Source organism: Mauremys reevesii, linkage group 7 (assembly GCF_016161935.1).
Source record: "Mauremys reevesii isolate NIE-2019 linkage group 7, ASM1616193v1, whole genome shotgun sequence".
Lineage (NCBI taxonomy): Eukaryota > Metazoa > Chordata > Testudines > Geoemydidae > Mauremys > Mauremys reevesii.
In genome coordinates, this window is record NC_052629.1 from 54091999 (window position 1) to 54106221 (window position 14223).

Below are 14223 nucleotides of genomic sequence, written 5' to 3' on the forward strand. Positions count from 1 at the left end.
CCCTGAAATAAAACAGATGTTGCCTCCTAAAGTCATCTGTCCTGTTTTCTCTTCAAGTACTCTGTCCCCATTCTTCGCAAACATTTTATATTGTTCTCCATCCCAGATTCTGCTACACTTTAAACTTTTTAATTGGAAAGATCAATAACCTGTAGCGATAATGAGGGGTTTTCAATGACCTCTTTAAATTTATTTTTCCTTAGCTGTTTAGAACTCTAGAGAAACATTTTTTTTAAAAAAGAGTGTTGTGCAGGTTGAAGTACTATACTTTTGATTCTAAAGACTGGAGTTTAGCTCTTGAAATATATTCTCTGAGAAATGAGTTTTATGATCTCAGCCTTCTCCTTTGTGAAGATGTATTCACCTTACAACACCACAAAATAATCAACAATCTGTGCTTGGATTCCGAGGAGAGAGTCTAAAAAGGAGCAGTTGACTGAATAATACATAGTGGAAAATTAACTCTTCTACTTTTACTGCTTGTGAAATATCCACAAGCATATTACTTTGTCCACATTTTTTTTAACTGTGTGTGGAATATTTTAATCTCCAAACTGATCTCAGATATTTGAAGTGGGGGCTGTATCATTTAGTAGTGAGTGATCTCATAAGTCACACAGTATTTTTTCTCTTCTCTGATTGGGTGAGAATGCAGGATTTTCCACACGAAGACCTGCATATGAAAAATTAATATTTTGTTTCTAGGAAAGTTTTCAAATGTGCATGCGAAATTTTCTTTCCTAGAACATTTTTGCCAGTAAAAGTTGATTGATCAAGTCTTTATTGGATGTACACAAAAAATGAATGTGAATACTGGAAAAGCAAATGTATTAACAAATTCCATCAAATATTTGCAGAAAATTATTTACATTAGCTGCCCCATTGTTGCTGTAGGTCAGGCTAGAAGTTTCAGACTTATGTGTACATCACTTGATTTCTTTAGGTACTGACAACAGTTCAGTGACAACTTGCTAACAGTCCTAAAAACACCTCCACCAATATAATACATCAGGGGTCGGCAACCTTTCAGAAGTGGTGTGCCGAGTCTTCATTTATTCACTCTAATTTAAGGTTCCACATGCCAGTAATACATTTTAACATTTTTAGAAGGTCTCTTTCTATAAGTCTATAATATATAACTAAACTATGGTTCTATGTAAAGTAAATAAGGTTTTAAAAATGTTTAAGAAGCTTCATTTAAAATTAAATTAAAATGCAGACCCCCTCACCGGTGGCCAGGACCCGGGCAGTGTGAGTGCCACTGAAAATCAGCTTGCGTGCCGCCTTCGGCGTACGTGCCATAGGTTGCCTACCTCTGTAATACATTTTGCACACCCATAAAGCTTAAACTGTACTGAATTATAGGTCAAAACTCTTTTTCGTCAATAGTGCTAGTGGTAAGTCTCCTAACATAGGCATGAGAAGCTTTTATTGTGTGAACACAGTCAACTATGAATATACAAAAAAAAGTGCATGTGCACAAACACATTTGCACAGAAATTGCTCACCTGGCCACCTTATGTATGCATACAATGATTTGTGAGAATTTGGAAAGATAAATTTATATGTAAAATCTGCTAGAGAGCCAATAATAAATCAGACCTATATCTTTTGTCTTTTCCTCAAACAGGAGGGAATCAAACTATTTTAATAGCTGGGCTGAATGTATGTATCTAGATAGAATATTCCATCTGGTCCAAAATAAGTTAGGAAACTTTTCTAAGACTCTATCTCCTGCTATCTTTCTCCTATAAAGTGCTCTTCTCCCTAAGACAGTCAGATTTCTTCAGGCACTGATCCTATTCATAAAGGTTATATCATCCAATCAGAGGGGGGAAAACATGCATATTCAAAGATGCACCTAGTCTGTCAGTAAACAAAACTATTAATCAGTTATGATTAATAAACAAATCCATATAAATAATGCCTGGGCTGTGAACAATTCACAAGTCAGAAAGAGATACAGCCTGATCAATGAAAGTCTTAGAGGAAATAGTTCAACCACCTCTAACCTTAATGATGAATTACCAAAGCATTTTTGCAAGTTGTTTTGTGTAGAAATTTTCTCCAGGTTAAACAACTGAATAGAACCAAACCATACTCAGCAGGTGGCTTATTGCCTTCTCACTACACATGCACAGCTCCCAGCAGAGTTAAACTTGTGTATAATGTGGAAAATTCACTGCATTGAATTTACAGTAATTCTAGGAACCATCTTGCTCTTTTATTTCTTTTTTTTTTTTTGCAGTTTGTTACCAAACAAAACTGATTATACATCTCATTATGGATAAGCACATTCAGAAGTACCTTGGTTTACTGAAACATGGAAAGCATTAACAGGAGGGACACAATTTAAGTGATAAAACTTGAGATAAAAATCAAAGGGTACTTTATTGCAGTAGGCAGTTAAGCATCTCAAATGTGATTCAGGCATAAACTGCCAACTATTTCTCTGGTATACTGGCTCAGAAGCAGCAAAATTAATCTGACCGCAGAGATCCATAGGAAGGCATTAGAATTTCGAACATCCTGATTTTTTCAGCAGATCACCTGATTACAGCTGTGCAGAAAAGAATCACAACCTGTGTAACGGATCCTAAAGTGCTTTATAAACTGATAGAAAATCTGTAAGACAGGGATACTTCATACACTTCCAGGATTGAATTCAGATGCTGTTTAAGAGAACAAAACAAGTTTCCTTCTGCATTTTTTTTTCCTGATGGAAATATTAAGTGTACAGACACACTGAAAAACAATCTGGCTCTAATTCTTCTGATTCCCCCAATATATGATCATAACTGTCCCTCCTTTTGTCCCCGTACATCCCAGGAATCCTAGTCTCTTCACTCTCTTTGTCAAATCACAAACAAAATGTAGCTGCACAAACAACATTTTGTTCTTAAATGTGTGTGTGTGCAAAGGGAAGAGTGTTCTTGTTTACTTTCCACATTTCTTTACTCCCCTCTTTCTCTCCTTCCATCTCTCAGTAATATTTTGCTCTCCTTCACTTCATTTTCCATTTTGGACTATTATTTACTCAGCTTATTAATATTCTGTGCCATTTTCTTCTGTCTCTTCAGCCTCATTTCCCATTCCCCTTTTAAACAGTATCGTTGCCATGCTTCCCTTTCCCTCAATCCTTTTCCTTGGCCTCCATTTCACTTTTTTCTCCCCTGCATCCCTTATCCTCCAATATCTCTATTTCTCTTCTCCTGATCCCCCCCATTTTCTCTCTCTGATCCATGGGATCTACTTTGATTTCCTGTGTCATAGGTCTTCTCCCCACACTTGGAGCTTTTGGGCTCCAAGATGGGGACCTGCATGGACTCCTCTAAACTAATCTTAGTCTAGATCCGGTTCTGCTGCCACCAGTTAAGTTTAAAGTGGGTAACACACTGCCTGTCCCCCAAACTTCCCCTTGGGAACCCAGATTCAAACCCCTTGAATCTCACCAGAGAGAGAGAAACAGCCAGTTCCCCTCCCCCCCTTCCCTCTCTCCAGCCTGCTCCGGAGAGATTACACACCGAGTCAAATCCTTGACTCAACACAAAGAGGGACTCACCTCCCCCTCCCCTTCCCTTGAAAATGCAAACAAGAGAAGAATCAATCAAGTCCTAAAAAGAAAAGAGTTTATTAAAAGAACAAAAAGAAAGTACGCTATCTCTGTAATACCAGGATGGAACAATACACAGGGTCTAACTTATAACCTGGAGAGAATTCCCCCTCCCCCTTTCTTTCTCAGTAAAAGCAAAGTAACAGCAACAGAAATAAAGATATTCCTTCAGCAAAACACACAATTGCAAATGTAGAAATAAACTTATAATACTATTACGCCTTTCTAATACTCACTAGACTGAATAGATGAAAAATACTGCAGAAACCTGGGAGGACTTGATTAAGATGTCTGGACTCCCTTAGAGAGACTCAACTCAAACAAAAAAAACACAGAAAAAAAACTTCCCTCCACAGAGATTTGAAATTATCTTGTCCCTGATTGGTCCTCTGGTCAGGTGTTCATCAGGTACTGCTTGTTAACCCTTTACAGGTAAAAGAGACCTTAACCCTTAACTAACTGTTTATGACACCCCCCCCAAATCGCAGACAGTGGGGGACCCACACTGGCGGTGATTTCCTCCTAGAACTTTAAAATAAACAGATTAATAAAACACATGCACTATTATAGATACTACTAAGTATGTAACCAACGAGATTTTTCACATTTCAAGAACAGTTGTTAACCATGAGATTCTGGGAAACTTTCATGAGAGAGTGCATCTGCTACTTTGTTGGAAGCTCCTGAAATGTGGTGAATTTCAAAAGCAAAATCTTGGAGAGCTAAACTCCATTGGAGAAGTTTTTTGTTGTTTCCCTTGGCAATATGAAGCCACTTTAGCGCAGCATGGTCGGTTTGTAGCTGGAGCCGCCGTCCCCAAATGTATGGGCATAGCTTTTCCAGGGCATACACAATGGCGTAACATTCCTTTTCACTGATGGACCAGTGGCTTTCCCTCTCAGACAGCTTTTTGCTGAGAAACACGACAGGATGGAAGTTGTGATCCGGTCCTTTTTGCATTAGAACTGCTCCTACCCCACGTTCAGATGCATCTGTGGTCACTAGGAAGGGTTTGTCAAAGTCCGGGGCCCTTAACACAGGGTCAGACATGAGCGTCGCCTTAAGCTGGGTAAAGGCTTTCTGACACTCACCAGTCCACTTAACAGCATTTGGCTGCATTTTTCTGGTTAGATCAGTTAGTGGGGCAGCGATTTGGCTGTAGTGTGGTACAAATCGCCTGTAATATCCGGCCAAGCCTAAGAAGGATTGGACCTGTTTCTTTGACCTTGGGACAGGCCTCTTTTGGATAGCCTCCACCTTGGCCTGTAGGGGGTTTATGGTTCCTCGACCCACCTGGTGCCCTAGGTAAGTCACTCTGTTTTGGCCTATTTGACACTTTTTGGCCTTAACAGTTAGTCCTGCCTGCCTGATGTGCTCAAAGACCGTTTCCAGATGTTCTAGGTGTTCGGGCCATGAATCAGAAAAAATGGCCACATCATCGAGGTAGGCAGCTGCACATTCTCCCAATCCCGCTAGTAGACCATCTACCAGCCTTTGGAAGGTGGCGGGTGCATTCCGCAGTCCGAACGGAAGCACATTAAATTCATACACCCCTGCGTGGGTGATGAATGCTGACTTTTCTTTGGCGGGTTCATCTAGTGGTACTTGCCAGTACCCCTTGGTTAAATCTAATGTAGAGATGTACTGGGCACGTCCCAGCTTCTCCAATAGCTCATCGGTGCGTGGCATTGGGTAGTTGTCAGGGCGAGTTACAGCATTTAGCTTTCGGTAGTCCACGCAAAAGCGTATTTCCCCATCTGGTTTGGGAACTAGAACCACTGGAGATGCCCATGCACTGGTAGAGGGGCGGATGATACCCATCTCCAGCATGTTTTCAATCTCCCATTTAATAGCAACTTGGGCATGAGGTGACACCCGGTAGGGTGGGGTTCTAATCGGGTGAGCATTACCTGTGTCAATGGTGTGGTACGTTTGCTCAGTCCGCCCTGGGTTGGCTGAGAACAAAGGGCCGAAGCGAGTGCACAGCTCCTTGATCTGTTGCCGCTGTAGACGTTCCAGGGTTGTGGAGAGGGTCACCTCTTCCACACCCCCATTTCTTTTTCCTTCATAGTAGACACCTTCAGGCCACTCAGCATCATCCCCTCCCTGGGCTGTAAACTGACAAACCTGTAATTCTCTGGGATAAAAGGGCTTTAGAGAGTTAACATGGTACACTTTAGGCTTTAAGGAGGAATTAGGAAATGCTATGAGGTAGTTAACAGCTCCCAGGCGCTCCTGGACCGTGAATGGTCCTTCCCATGACGCTTCCATCTTATGGGCCTGTTGCGCCTTTAAGACCATGACCTGGTCTCCTACTTTGAAGGAACGCTCTCTGGTATGTTTATCATACCAGACCTTTTGCTCTGCTTGAGCATCCTTTAGGTTCTCTTTAGCAAGGGCCCAAGAGTGTCGGAGGGTGCTTTGTAGGTTGCTTACAAAGTCCAGAATGTTAGTTCCTGGAGAACCCCTCCCATTGTTGCTTCACCAACTGTAATGGCCCCTTAACCTCATGGCCATACACAAGCTCGAATGGTGAGAATCCTAAACTGGGATGTGGTACAGCCCTGTAGGCAAACAGCAACTGCTGCAACACTAGATCCCAATCATTGGAGTATTCATTTATGAATTTACAGATCATGGCCCCCAAAGTTCCATTAAACCTCTCCACCAGGCCATTGGTTTGGTGGTGGTACGGGGTGGCAACCAAGTGATTCACCCCATGCGTTTCCCACAGGTCTTTCATGGTCCCTGACAGGAAATTTGTTCCCGAATCTGTAAGAATGTCGGAGGGCCAACCTACCCTGGCAAAAATGTCAGTTAAGGCCTGGCACACAGTTTTAGCCCTGGTGTTGCCTAGAGCTACTGCTTCTGGCCATCTGGTAGCAAAGTCCACAAAAGTCAGTATGTACTGCTTTCCTCTGGGGGTCTTCTTTGGGAAAGGACCCATAATATCCACAGCTACTCGCTGAAATGGGACCTCAATTATGGGAAGTGGCTGGAGAGGGGCCTTGACCTGGTCTTGGGGTTTTCCTACCTTTTGGCATACCTCACAAGACCGGACATAATTGGCAACGGCCTTGCCCATCCCCTCCCAGTCAAAGGACCTTCCCAACCTGTCTTTGCTTCTGTTTACCCCAGAATGGCCACTGGGATGATCATGGGCTAAGCTTAAGAGCTTTTCCCGGTACTTAGTTGGAACTACCAACCGTTTTTGAGGATGCCAGTCTTCCTGGTGTCCACCAGAAAGAATCTCCTTATATAAAAGTCCTTGTTCTACAACGAACCGGGATCGGTTAGCAGAACTGAGAGGCGGTGGATTGCTCCGTGCCGCCGCCCATGCTTTTTTAAGGCTGTCATCAGCTTCCTGCTCAGTCTGGAACTGTTCCCTTGAGGCTGGAGACACCAGTTCCTCTGTAGACTGTGGACTTGGGCTTGATCCCTCTGGAAGAGATGTAGGTGATGACGTTGTTTCCGTTGACTGTGGACCGCTCTCCGCTGGTGCACTAGGTGATATTTCAGGCTCTGACTGAGCCTCTTGGGTAGGGTTGTCTGCTGCTTCTGCCAGTTCGGGCCCGTTGGCGCCCTCTGGCGTGGAGTTGGATGCACTGGGGTCAGTGCTGGCAATGGTTTTGCCGCTGGTTGCTCTTCCAGTTCCGGTTCTGGGACTGGATGTACTATGGCTGCTGTAGTTGTTGTCATGGGATCCGGTTCCACCACCTCTGTCTGGGTCTCTGGTAACACAGACGGAGTCCTGGTGGACGGCTCAGGAACAGGGATGGGAGTGGGAGCTTGTTTGGCCTGGCTGCGGGTGACCATTCCCCCCATCTTGGCCAGCTGCACATGGTTGGCCAAGTCTTCCCCCAAGTAGCATGGGGATGGAATAATTGTCATAGACAGCAAAAGTCCACTTTCCTGACCAGCCTTGTACTGGACAGGCAATTCAGCTGTAGGTAAGGTTACAGATTTTGACATGAATGGAGAAATTGTGATTTTGACCTTTGGGTTGATGAATTTTGGGTCCACTAAGGACTGGTGGATAACTGACACGGGTTGCCGCGGTGTCTCTCCACGCTGTAATCTGTTTCCCGCCCACTCTCAAGGTTTCCCTGCGCTTCGGGGGTATTTGAGAGATATCTGGGCCTGGGGATCCTTGGTGTGATGGTGGTGTAATGGACTGTACTTGATTGGTGTTCTTGGGGCATTTGGCCTTTATATGTCCCAGTTCATTACATTTAAAACATCGCCCAGCTGACGGGTCACTGGTCCGAGGTGGGTTGCTGGAGACTGGTGAGGTGGGACTGTGGGTGGTTTGAGGTTTTACTTGGGTTGCAGCTGGGGTCTTGATTGGCCCCCGGTGGAAGGATTTATTGTCAGCTTGTCCCTTGTTAGAATCGCTCCCCCGGGTGGTAGCTTTTTTCTTTTCTGCTATTTCCGCCCATTTGGCTCCAATCTCTCCTGCCTGGACAATAGTGTTGGGTTCTCTATCTAGGATGTACCGTTCTATTTCCTCAGGAACACCATCTAAGAACTGTTCCAGTCTTATCAGGAGTGACAGCTCTTCAAAATTGTAAGTTTTTGTTCCTGATAGCCATGTATTCCAATGTTTGTCAATGCAGTAGGCGTGGTTGGGGAATGACCCATCTGGTTTCCATTTTGGGGCTCTGAACCACCGACGGGCATGTTCTGGTGTGAGCCCCATCCTGAATCTGGCCTTTGTTTGAAACAGTTGATAATTGTTCATGTCTTCCATAGGCATTTCAGCTGCCACTTCTGCTAAGGGTCCACTGAGCCGTGGCCTCAGCTCTATCATGTACTGGTCTTCAGGGATGTTGTACCCACGGCAGGTCCGTACAAAATTTTCCAAGAAGGCCTCAGTGTCTTCACCTGCCCTGTAGGTGGGAAATATCTTGGGATGGGGAACAGTGCCTGGAGAAGGGTTGTTGGGTTGGGCTGGAACAGTTGGGGTAGCCTTTGCTAAGTCCAGGGCCTGTTGGTGGGCCTCCCTCTGGAGCTCCAACGCCCTCTTGTGGTCAGCCTCTTGCTTCTCCAGATCTCTCTTGTGATCAGCCTCTTTGGCTTCCATCTCTCTCTTGTGGTTAGCCTCTTTGGCTAGTTGTATCTCCATCTCCCTCTTGTGGGCAGCTTCTTCCTTGGCCAATTCTGCTCTAACTAGGTCTATTTGCAACCTAGCAAGTTCCAGTTTGTCAACTGTGTCACTGCCACTCATGTTTGTGCCTTCTGGTGCTGGCCACACCCCTCTGCAGTCAGGGAATTGGGTTGCTTGCTTCCCAATTCCTACCCTGTCTACTCGCGACTGAATAGAAAGAAACAAAAGCTTTTGATTTGCATTTGTGTGATGCTTATGTTGCTTGTTCACAGTTACTCACTGTGTTTTTGACCGAGAGAAAAAAAAATCCCCCCTCCTGGCTCACAAGAACTAGACAAACCGGTCTAGCAAGTGCCTCTTGCAAATTCTAAGTACCTCTCAGTAGGGGTCTCATCTAACAAAAGCCTTGTTAGAGAAACCTCATTCTCTCCAGCCAGCCTAGCTGAAAATTCCTTCTAACAATCCCTTGTTAGAAAAACCTTGTCTGTTTGCCTTCAGGTTATCTCTCCCTTCTAGCCTGCATTCCTGCTGTAGGAGAAACAGCTCTCAATGGCTCCTGGTTCTTAAAAATCCGTCACCGCTGCTCACCATGTCAACCCTTAACTAACTGTTTTTGACATCCTGGGTCTACCAGTGCTCTTGTTACTTTTCTTTGATATTACTGGTCTTCTCTCACCTTTGCGCCACCTCATATTTTCTCTAGTTTCCCCAACAACTTTTCCTTCCACTTCCAGCCTTTATTCTTTCCCATCTAGCCCCCTTTCTCTAGTCCCCATGCCCTGAGTAGTAGCTCTGAATGAGGTAGGTAAGAGAAGGATGACTCTTCTGCTCTAACACTCCTGATGTAGTCCGAGACTAGTTACTTATGCTGTCTGGTATGAGGGCTGCCTTCTCTGCTTGGTTTCTTTGGCCTTCCATGGGTAAGACCCACAGCAGCAGCTCAAGAGGAGAGTACTACAGGACAGAGCAGAGTTACTGCCTGTAAGAGGTTTGTGAAACTCTTTGGTACCAAACCTGCAAGAAGAACTGCACAGACAGAAGCCTGAAATGGAGCCCCGCTAAGTTTAGAGGCCTTTGTTTGCTCTTGTTTGGGAACTTGCAAAAATAAAAGTAAATTTATGAACAAAATAACAGAACAAAACAACTCTCAAATGCAAATAGAGTGGCCACCATTAAAACTAGAGCTGGTCAAAACTTTCTGAAGACAATTTTTGGTCGCTGAAAATTGGTCTTTTATTGAAAACATGTTTTTTATTCCTGAACCTGAAAAAGAAATATTTTTGGTTTTTCAGTTTTCATTTTTTTCCCTTTCCCCATGACAAAATAGAAAAAAGAAAGTGGGGAAAGAGAAAAAAAACAAAAAACAGAGAGAGGAGCAAGCACGACAAGATGACACAACCCTGAAAATTCTCTATAAAAACAATTGCTGTTTGCAAGTAACTGATATTCCTACAATATAAAAAAAGTATTTCCTACACCACTAAAGGGATAGGGAATGTTAATTAGGAACAAAAGGTAAAGATTTAAATAGCACTGCACTAAAGTAGCAATAATGAAAAGCTCGCACAATTGTAAGCGTGAGCTATCTATTTTCAGAAGACAAGTTGCAAAAATTGTACATTTTTACATAATTTGCTGGATTGTGCTATGCATATTTATTTATTTTACATAGTTGATAGCTCAGTAGTACTGCTACGGGAAGTATACGATGTTGTGTACTGACAAAAACATACATACTTTGCTGTCTAAGACTGAAATGCACGTTTCTTGCCCTGTTGACAGCAAGACCAAACATATGCCCCAATGACAGTTAGTTGCCAGACACTGTCTCCTGATATATCTTAAGAGCCTGACAATTTTTTAGCCTTAGTATGTTTAGGCAATCTGCTGCTAACATTTATTCTGATCAAGGGGATGCACTTTAGATCAGTTTTCAGTATTTTAATCATTAAGGATCTCCTATATCTGCTAACATGAGAGTCTGTCAGAATAAATATTGTGCAATGATGTAATATTGTACAACAAGACCTCTGTCAGACTGTTTATGAATGATGATACAGAGTGAATCAGCCTCCAGACTAGTCTATGCTATACACGGTTCCCTCAAAGAAGAGACGTGGATAAATCTTCACCCAGGCATACAGCAGATAAATAAATATACAGTAATATGAGCTGTGATCTGATTTCCCTTTGATCCACATAGAAAACATACTTCAGTCTGTTGGTAAACATGACAATTTAAAACTCTTGGTTTTGCATTTGTATGTCTCACTAGTTCTATTTCAGATTGGGTTTTGTATATATTGTAATGGGCTTGCCACAGAAATCAAACAGCCAATAATAACAACAGTCTTTAAAATATTTGCCACTAAGAGAATATTAACAGCATCCTTAGGACCTAAACAAAAGTGTGAATATTATGAAAAGAACAGTGTGATTATAATGAGATTTAGTATATCAAGGAGCCATGCTATAGAAGAATCAGATAAATTACTGTAACAAAAAGCTCATGTGTATTTAGCAGGGTTTTTTCCTTTCTTTTCTTTCTTTACAATATTTGTAGTGAGGTAAATTTTAAGCATCAGAACATTTTTTCCTCCTGTGTTTTTGCTAGAGCAGAGGTTCTAAATCAGGAGTATGTGTAGCCCCGGGGATTACACAGAGGTATTTCAGGGGGTAGTACCTCAACTCATCTAGTTATTTACTAGTTTTACAACAGGCTACATAAAAACCACTAGCAAAGTCAGTACAAACTAAAATTGCATACAGACAATGACTTGTTTATACTGCTCTATATAGTATACACGGAAATGTAAGTACAATATTTATTTTCCAATTGATTTATTTTACAAATATATGGTAAAAATGAGAAAGTAAGCAATTGTTCAGTAATAGTGGGCTGTGACACTTTTGTATTTTTATGCTTGATTTTTCAAGCAAGTAGTTTTCAAGTGAGGTGAAACTTGGGGGTACACAAGCCAAATCAGACTCCTGAAAGGGGTACAGTAATCTGGAAAGGTTGAGAGCCACTGTGCTAGAGGTAGCATCAGGGCACCAAAAGAATTTCAGGACTGTGTCTAATCCAAGCATGGGTAATGAAGTTTTCCCCTAGCATTTATTTGTTGAACTGTTATGTCTAATATCATGAGCCAGATTCTTAATTTGAGTGATGCAAAGGGACTGTAATCTGGCCACACTTCCAGAGCTGGCCATACATTTCTCTCATCCTCTTGCATATGTTACAGCTCCTTTACAGCACCCAACCTATATCCATGGGGTCCAGCTGTCTAGCCCTGGGACTCATATGTTATTTGAATATGATAACTAAGCTTTTGCTCATGAACCGTACACTACACACATGCACAACCCCCTAAGGGTTAAGGAAACAGATAAGTGACGTTGCCATCCTACTTTCTGCTGGTCAAATATACGAAATGTTTACTGAACCTACAAAGAAAGAGCTTACTTTTGCCAGAATTTTTTTTCCAGCTCTAATATAAATAAATAAATAAAAATGCCAGAACTCAGGGTACTATTTTGCCATCTTCATAGGAAAATATAATTACTTTACAGTGGATTTCTGACTTCCTAATGTGCATTTAACAGTAGTATACTCTTTAGTTAATACCAATTAAATCAATGAATTTAAATCACTAGGATTAATTGCAGAACAAACTGCTGCTCAACAAGGGTAAGGGGATCAGACTCTGGACTCATGAGTAGCAAAGTGGTCATTTGTTCCATCTATATAAACTAGATCTTGAGCAACAGTAGTTGTTAAAAAATGTGGAGAAGCCCATAGGCAGGCCTGGAGGGGCTGCTGTAAATTAGGCTGCTCTAATTTACGCAGGGGCCATTTCAACACCAGAGCAGTCTGAAGTCCCGAGAGCACAAAGTTGGAGTAAACCCACCTTTGCTCCATCTCCCCTTGGACTGTACCTCCTGGAGCAAAATCTTAGCTTACATCTACCAGCAGCTGGTATGTAAAGCTCATCATATGCTTAAGCGATCTGCTAACTTGAGTTCTATATCACTGCTCAGTTTGCCCCAGGGACCTCAACTACTTGACACAAGTAATATTTAGGGCAAAATTTATCATTAGTAATTAAAATTACTTTCCTAAATTGGTCACATGTAAAATATAGAAACAAAAGTTAATTATAACTAGTTTGAAATCTGTAACATAAGTCTTATAAAGAAAGGGCCCAAACTAAAAAAAACAACATAAGACAGATGACTAATCAATCAGTGGTGCAGTACTTGTAAACCAGTGACACAGAGTAACTTATGAAGCGGTTGCATGATGCATAAATCAATGATGGGCTTATAAATCACTGACATTCTAAAGTCTATTGCATGTTTTATACAACAAAGGCTTGATATATTAAATTGCAAATTATAAAATTATGAAAGCAATTATTTATAAATCAAGGCAAGCTCATCAATCAGTGCAAACACATCTTTGATGCAAGTAATATTAATATAACTTATTGCTGGCACCCTGCAAATAAGGCGCTTGATCCTGTTTTTCTTTCAGCAAAGAAGGCAGCATTAGCAGTGCAGAATATTGGATTGGATACTTTATTGTCAAATGTATAGGAATTCTTCTAATCTAGAAGAGTTTAAATAAATATGGCTTATAGAGTGACTTCCTTGTGGAAGAAAAATGAATGTGTTTGGAAGTTCTTATTAGATTTTTATTTTAAACAACATTTAAATATTAGGGTAATCTTTGGGTCTTTTATGGGTAAAAATATTCGGGTCTTTTATGATTTCATGATATATTATGTAAATAAGAGTCAAGAGACATTTCCTGATGAAACTTTATAACATAATTTTATACACAGAGATCATAAATATGGACATTTATTTCATTTGAAATATTTTACTTTTAAAGGGTTATAAAATATCTTTTCCATTTAACTAAAATGAGATTAAAATCTTTTAATGGAAAATGTTCTAGGCACCAATTCAGTAGTTCATCTCTATTCAGCAAAGCACTTAGAGAATGTGCATAAACACTTTGTGAAACTGGGGCTCTAGTGAGTGAATTTTACATGAGAGTTGGTGTTTATTGCCATGTTAAAAGGTATAACTAAGGCAAATGTAATGGTCCCCAATTGTCCCTTATTGACTCAACAGTGTACTTTGATTGATTTTCTTAGCCTTCCAATCTATTAGAATATAAAAAAAGGAGAAATTGTGGCTGATCTAGGTGGCTAGAATGAAATGTCCTTTTGGGATACAACCAAATAATAGAAGAGTTACAGTAAAGTAGGGCAAAGGAAGACTTTATTAAGTATAATAGTCTTAAGGAATAGACCATATTGTTATCATTAAGTTTTTCTCCCTAGACTTGCATATGGACATCATTCTGCCCTCCTTTTTCTCTGCCATTGTTTTTGAGATCTTTAGTTGTTCCTGTTATCAAATCATCCATATTCTTTGTGCACCACAAGTTCAGTGATGCTAAATAAAGCTGTTTCCACCAGATATGAATTTG

At 41.3% G+C, this 14223-nt stretch overlaps 1 protein-coding gene across 1 annotated transcript in view; it reads right to left on the minus strand.

Moving 5' to 3' along the window:
- Positions 1–14223, minus strand: part of NRG3 (neuregulin 3) — a 923439-nt gene that overhangs the window by 17437 nt on the left and 891779 nt on the right. The gene's annotated exons all lie outside the window — the stretch shown is intronic.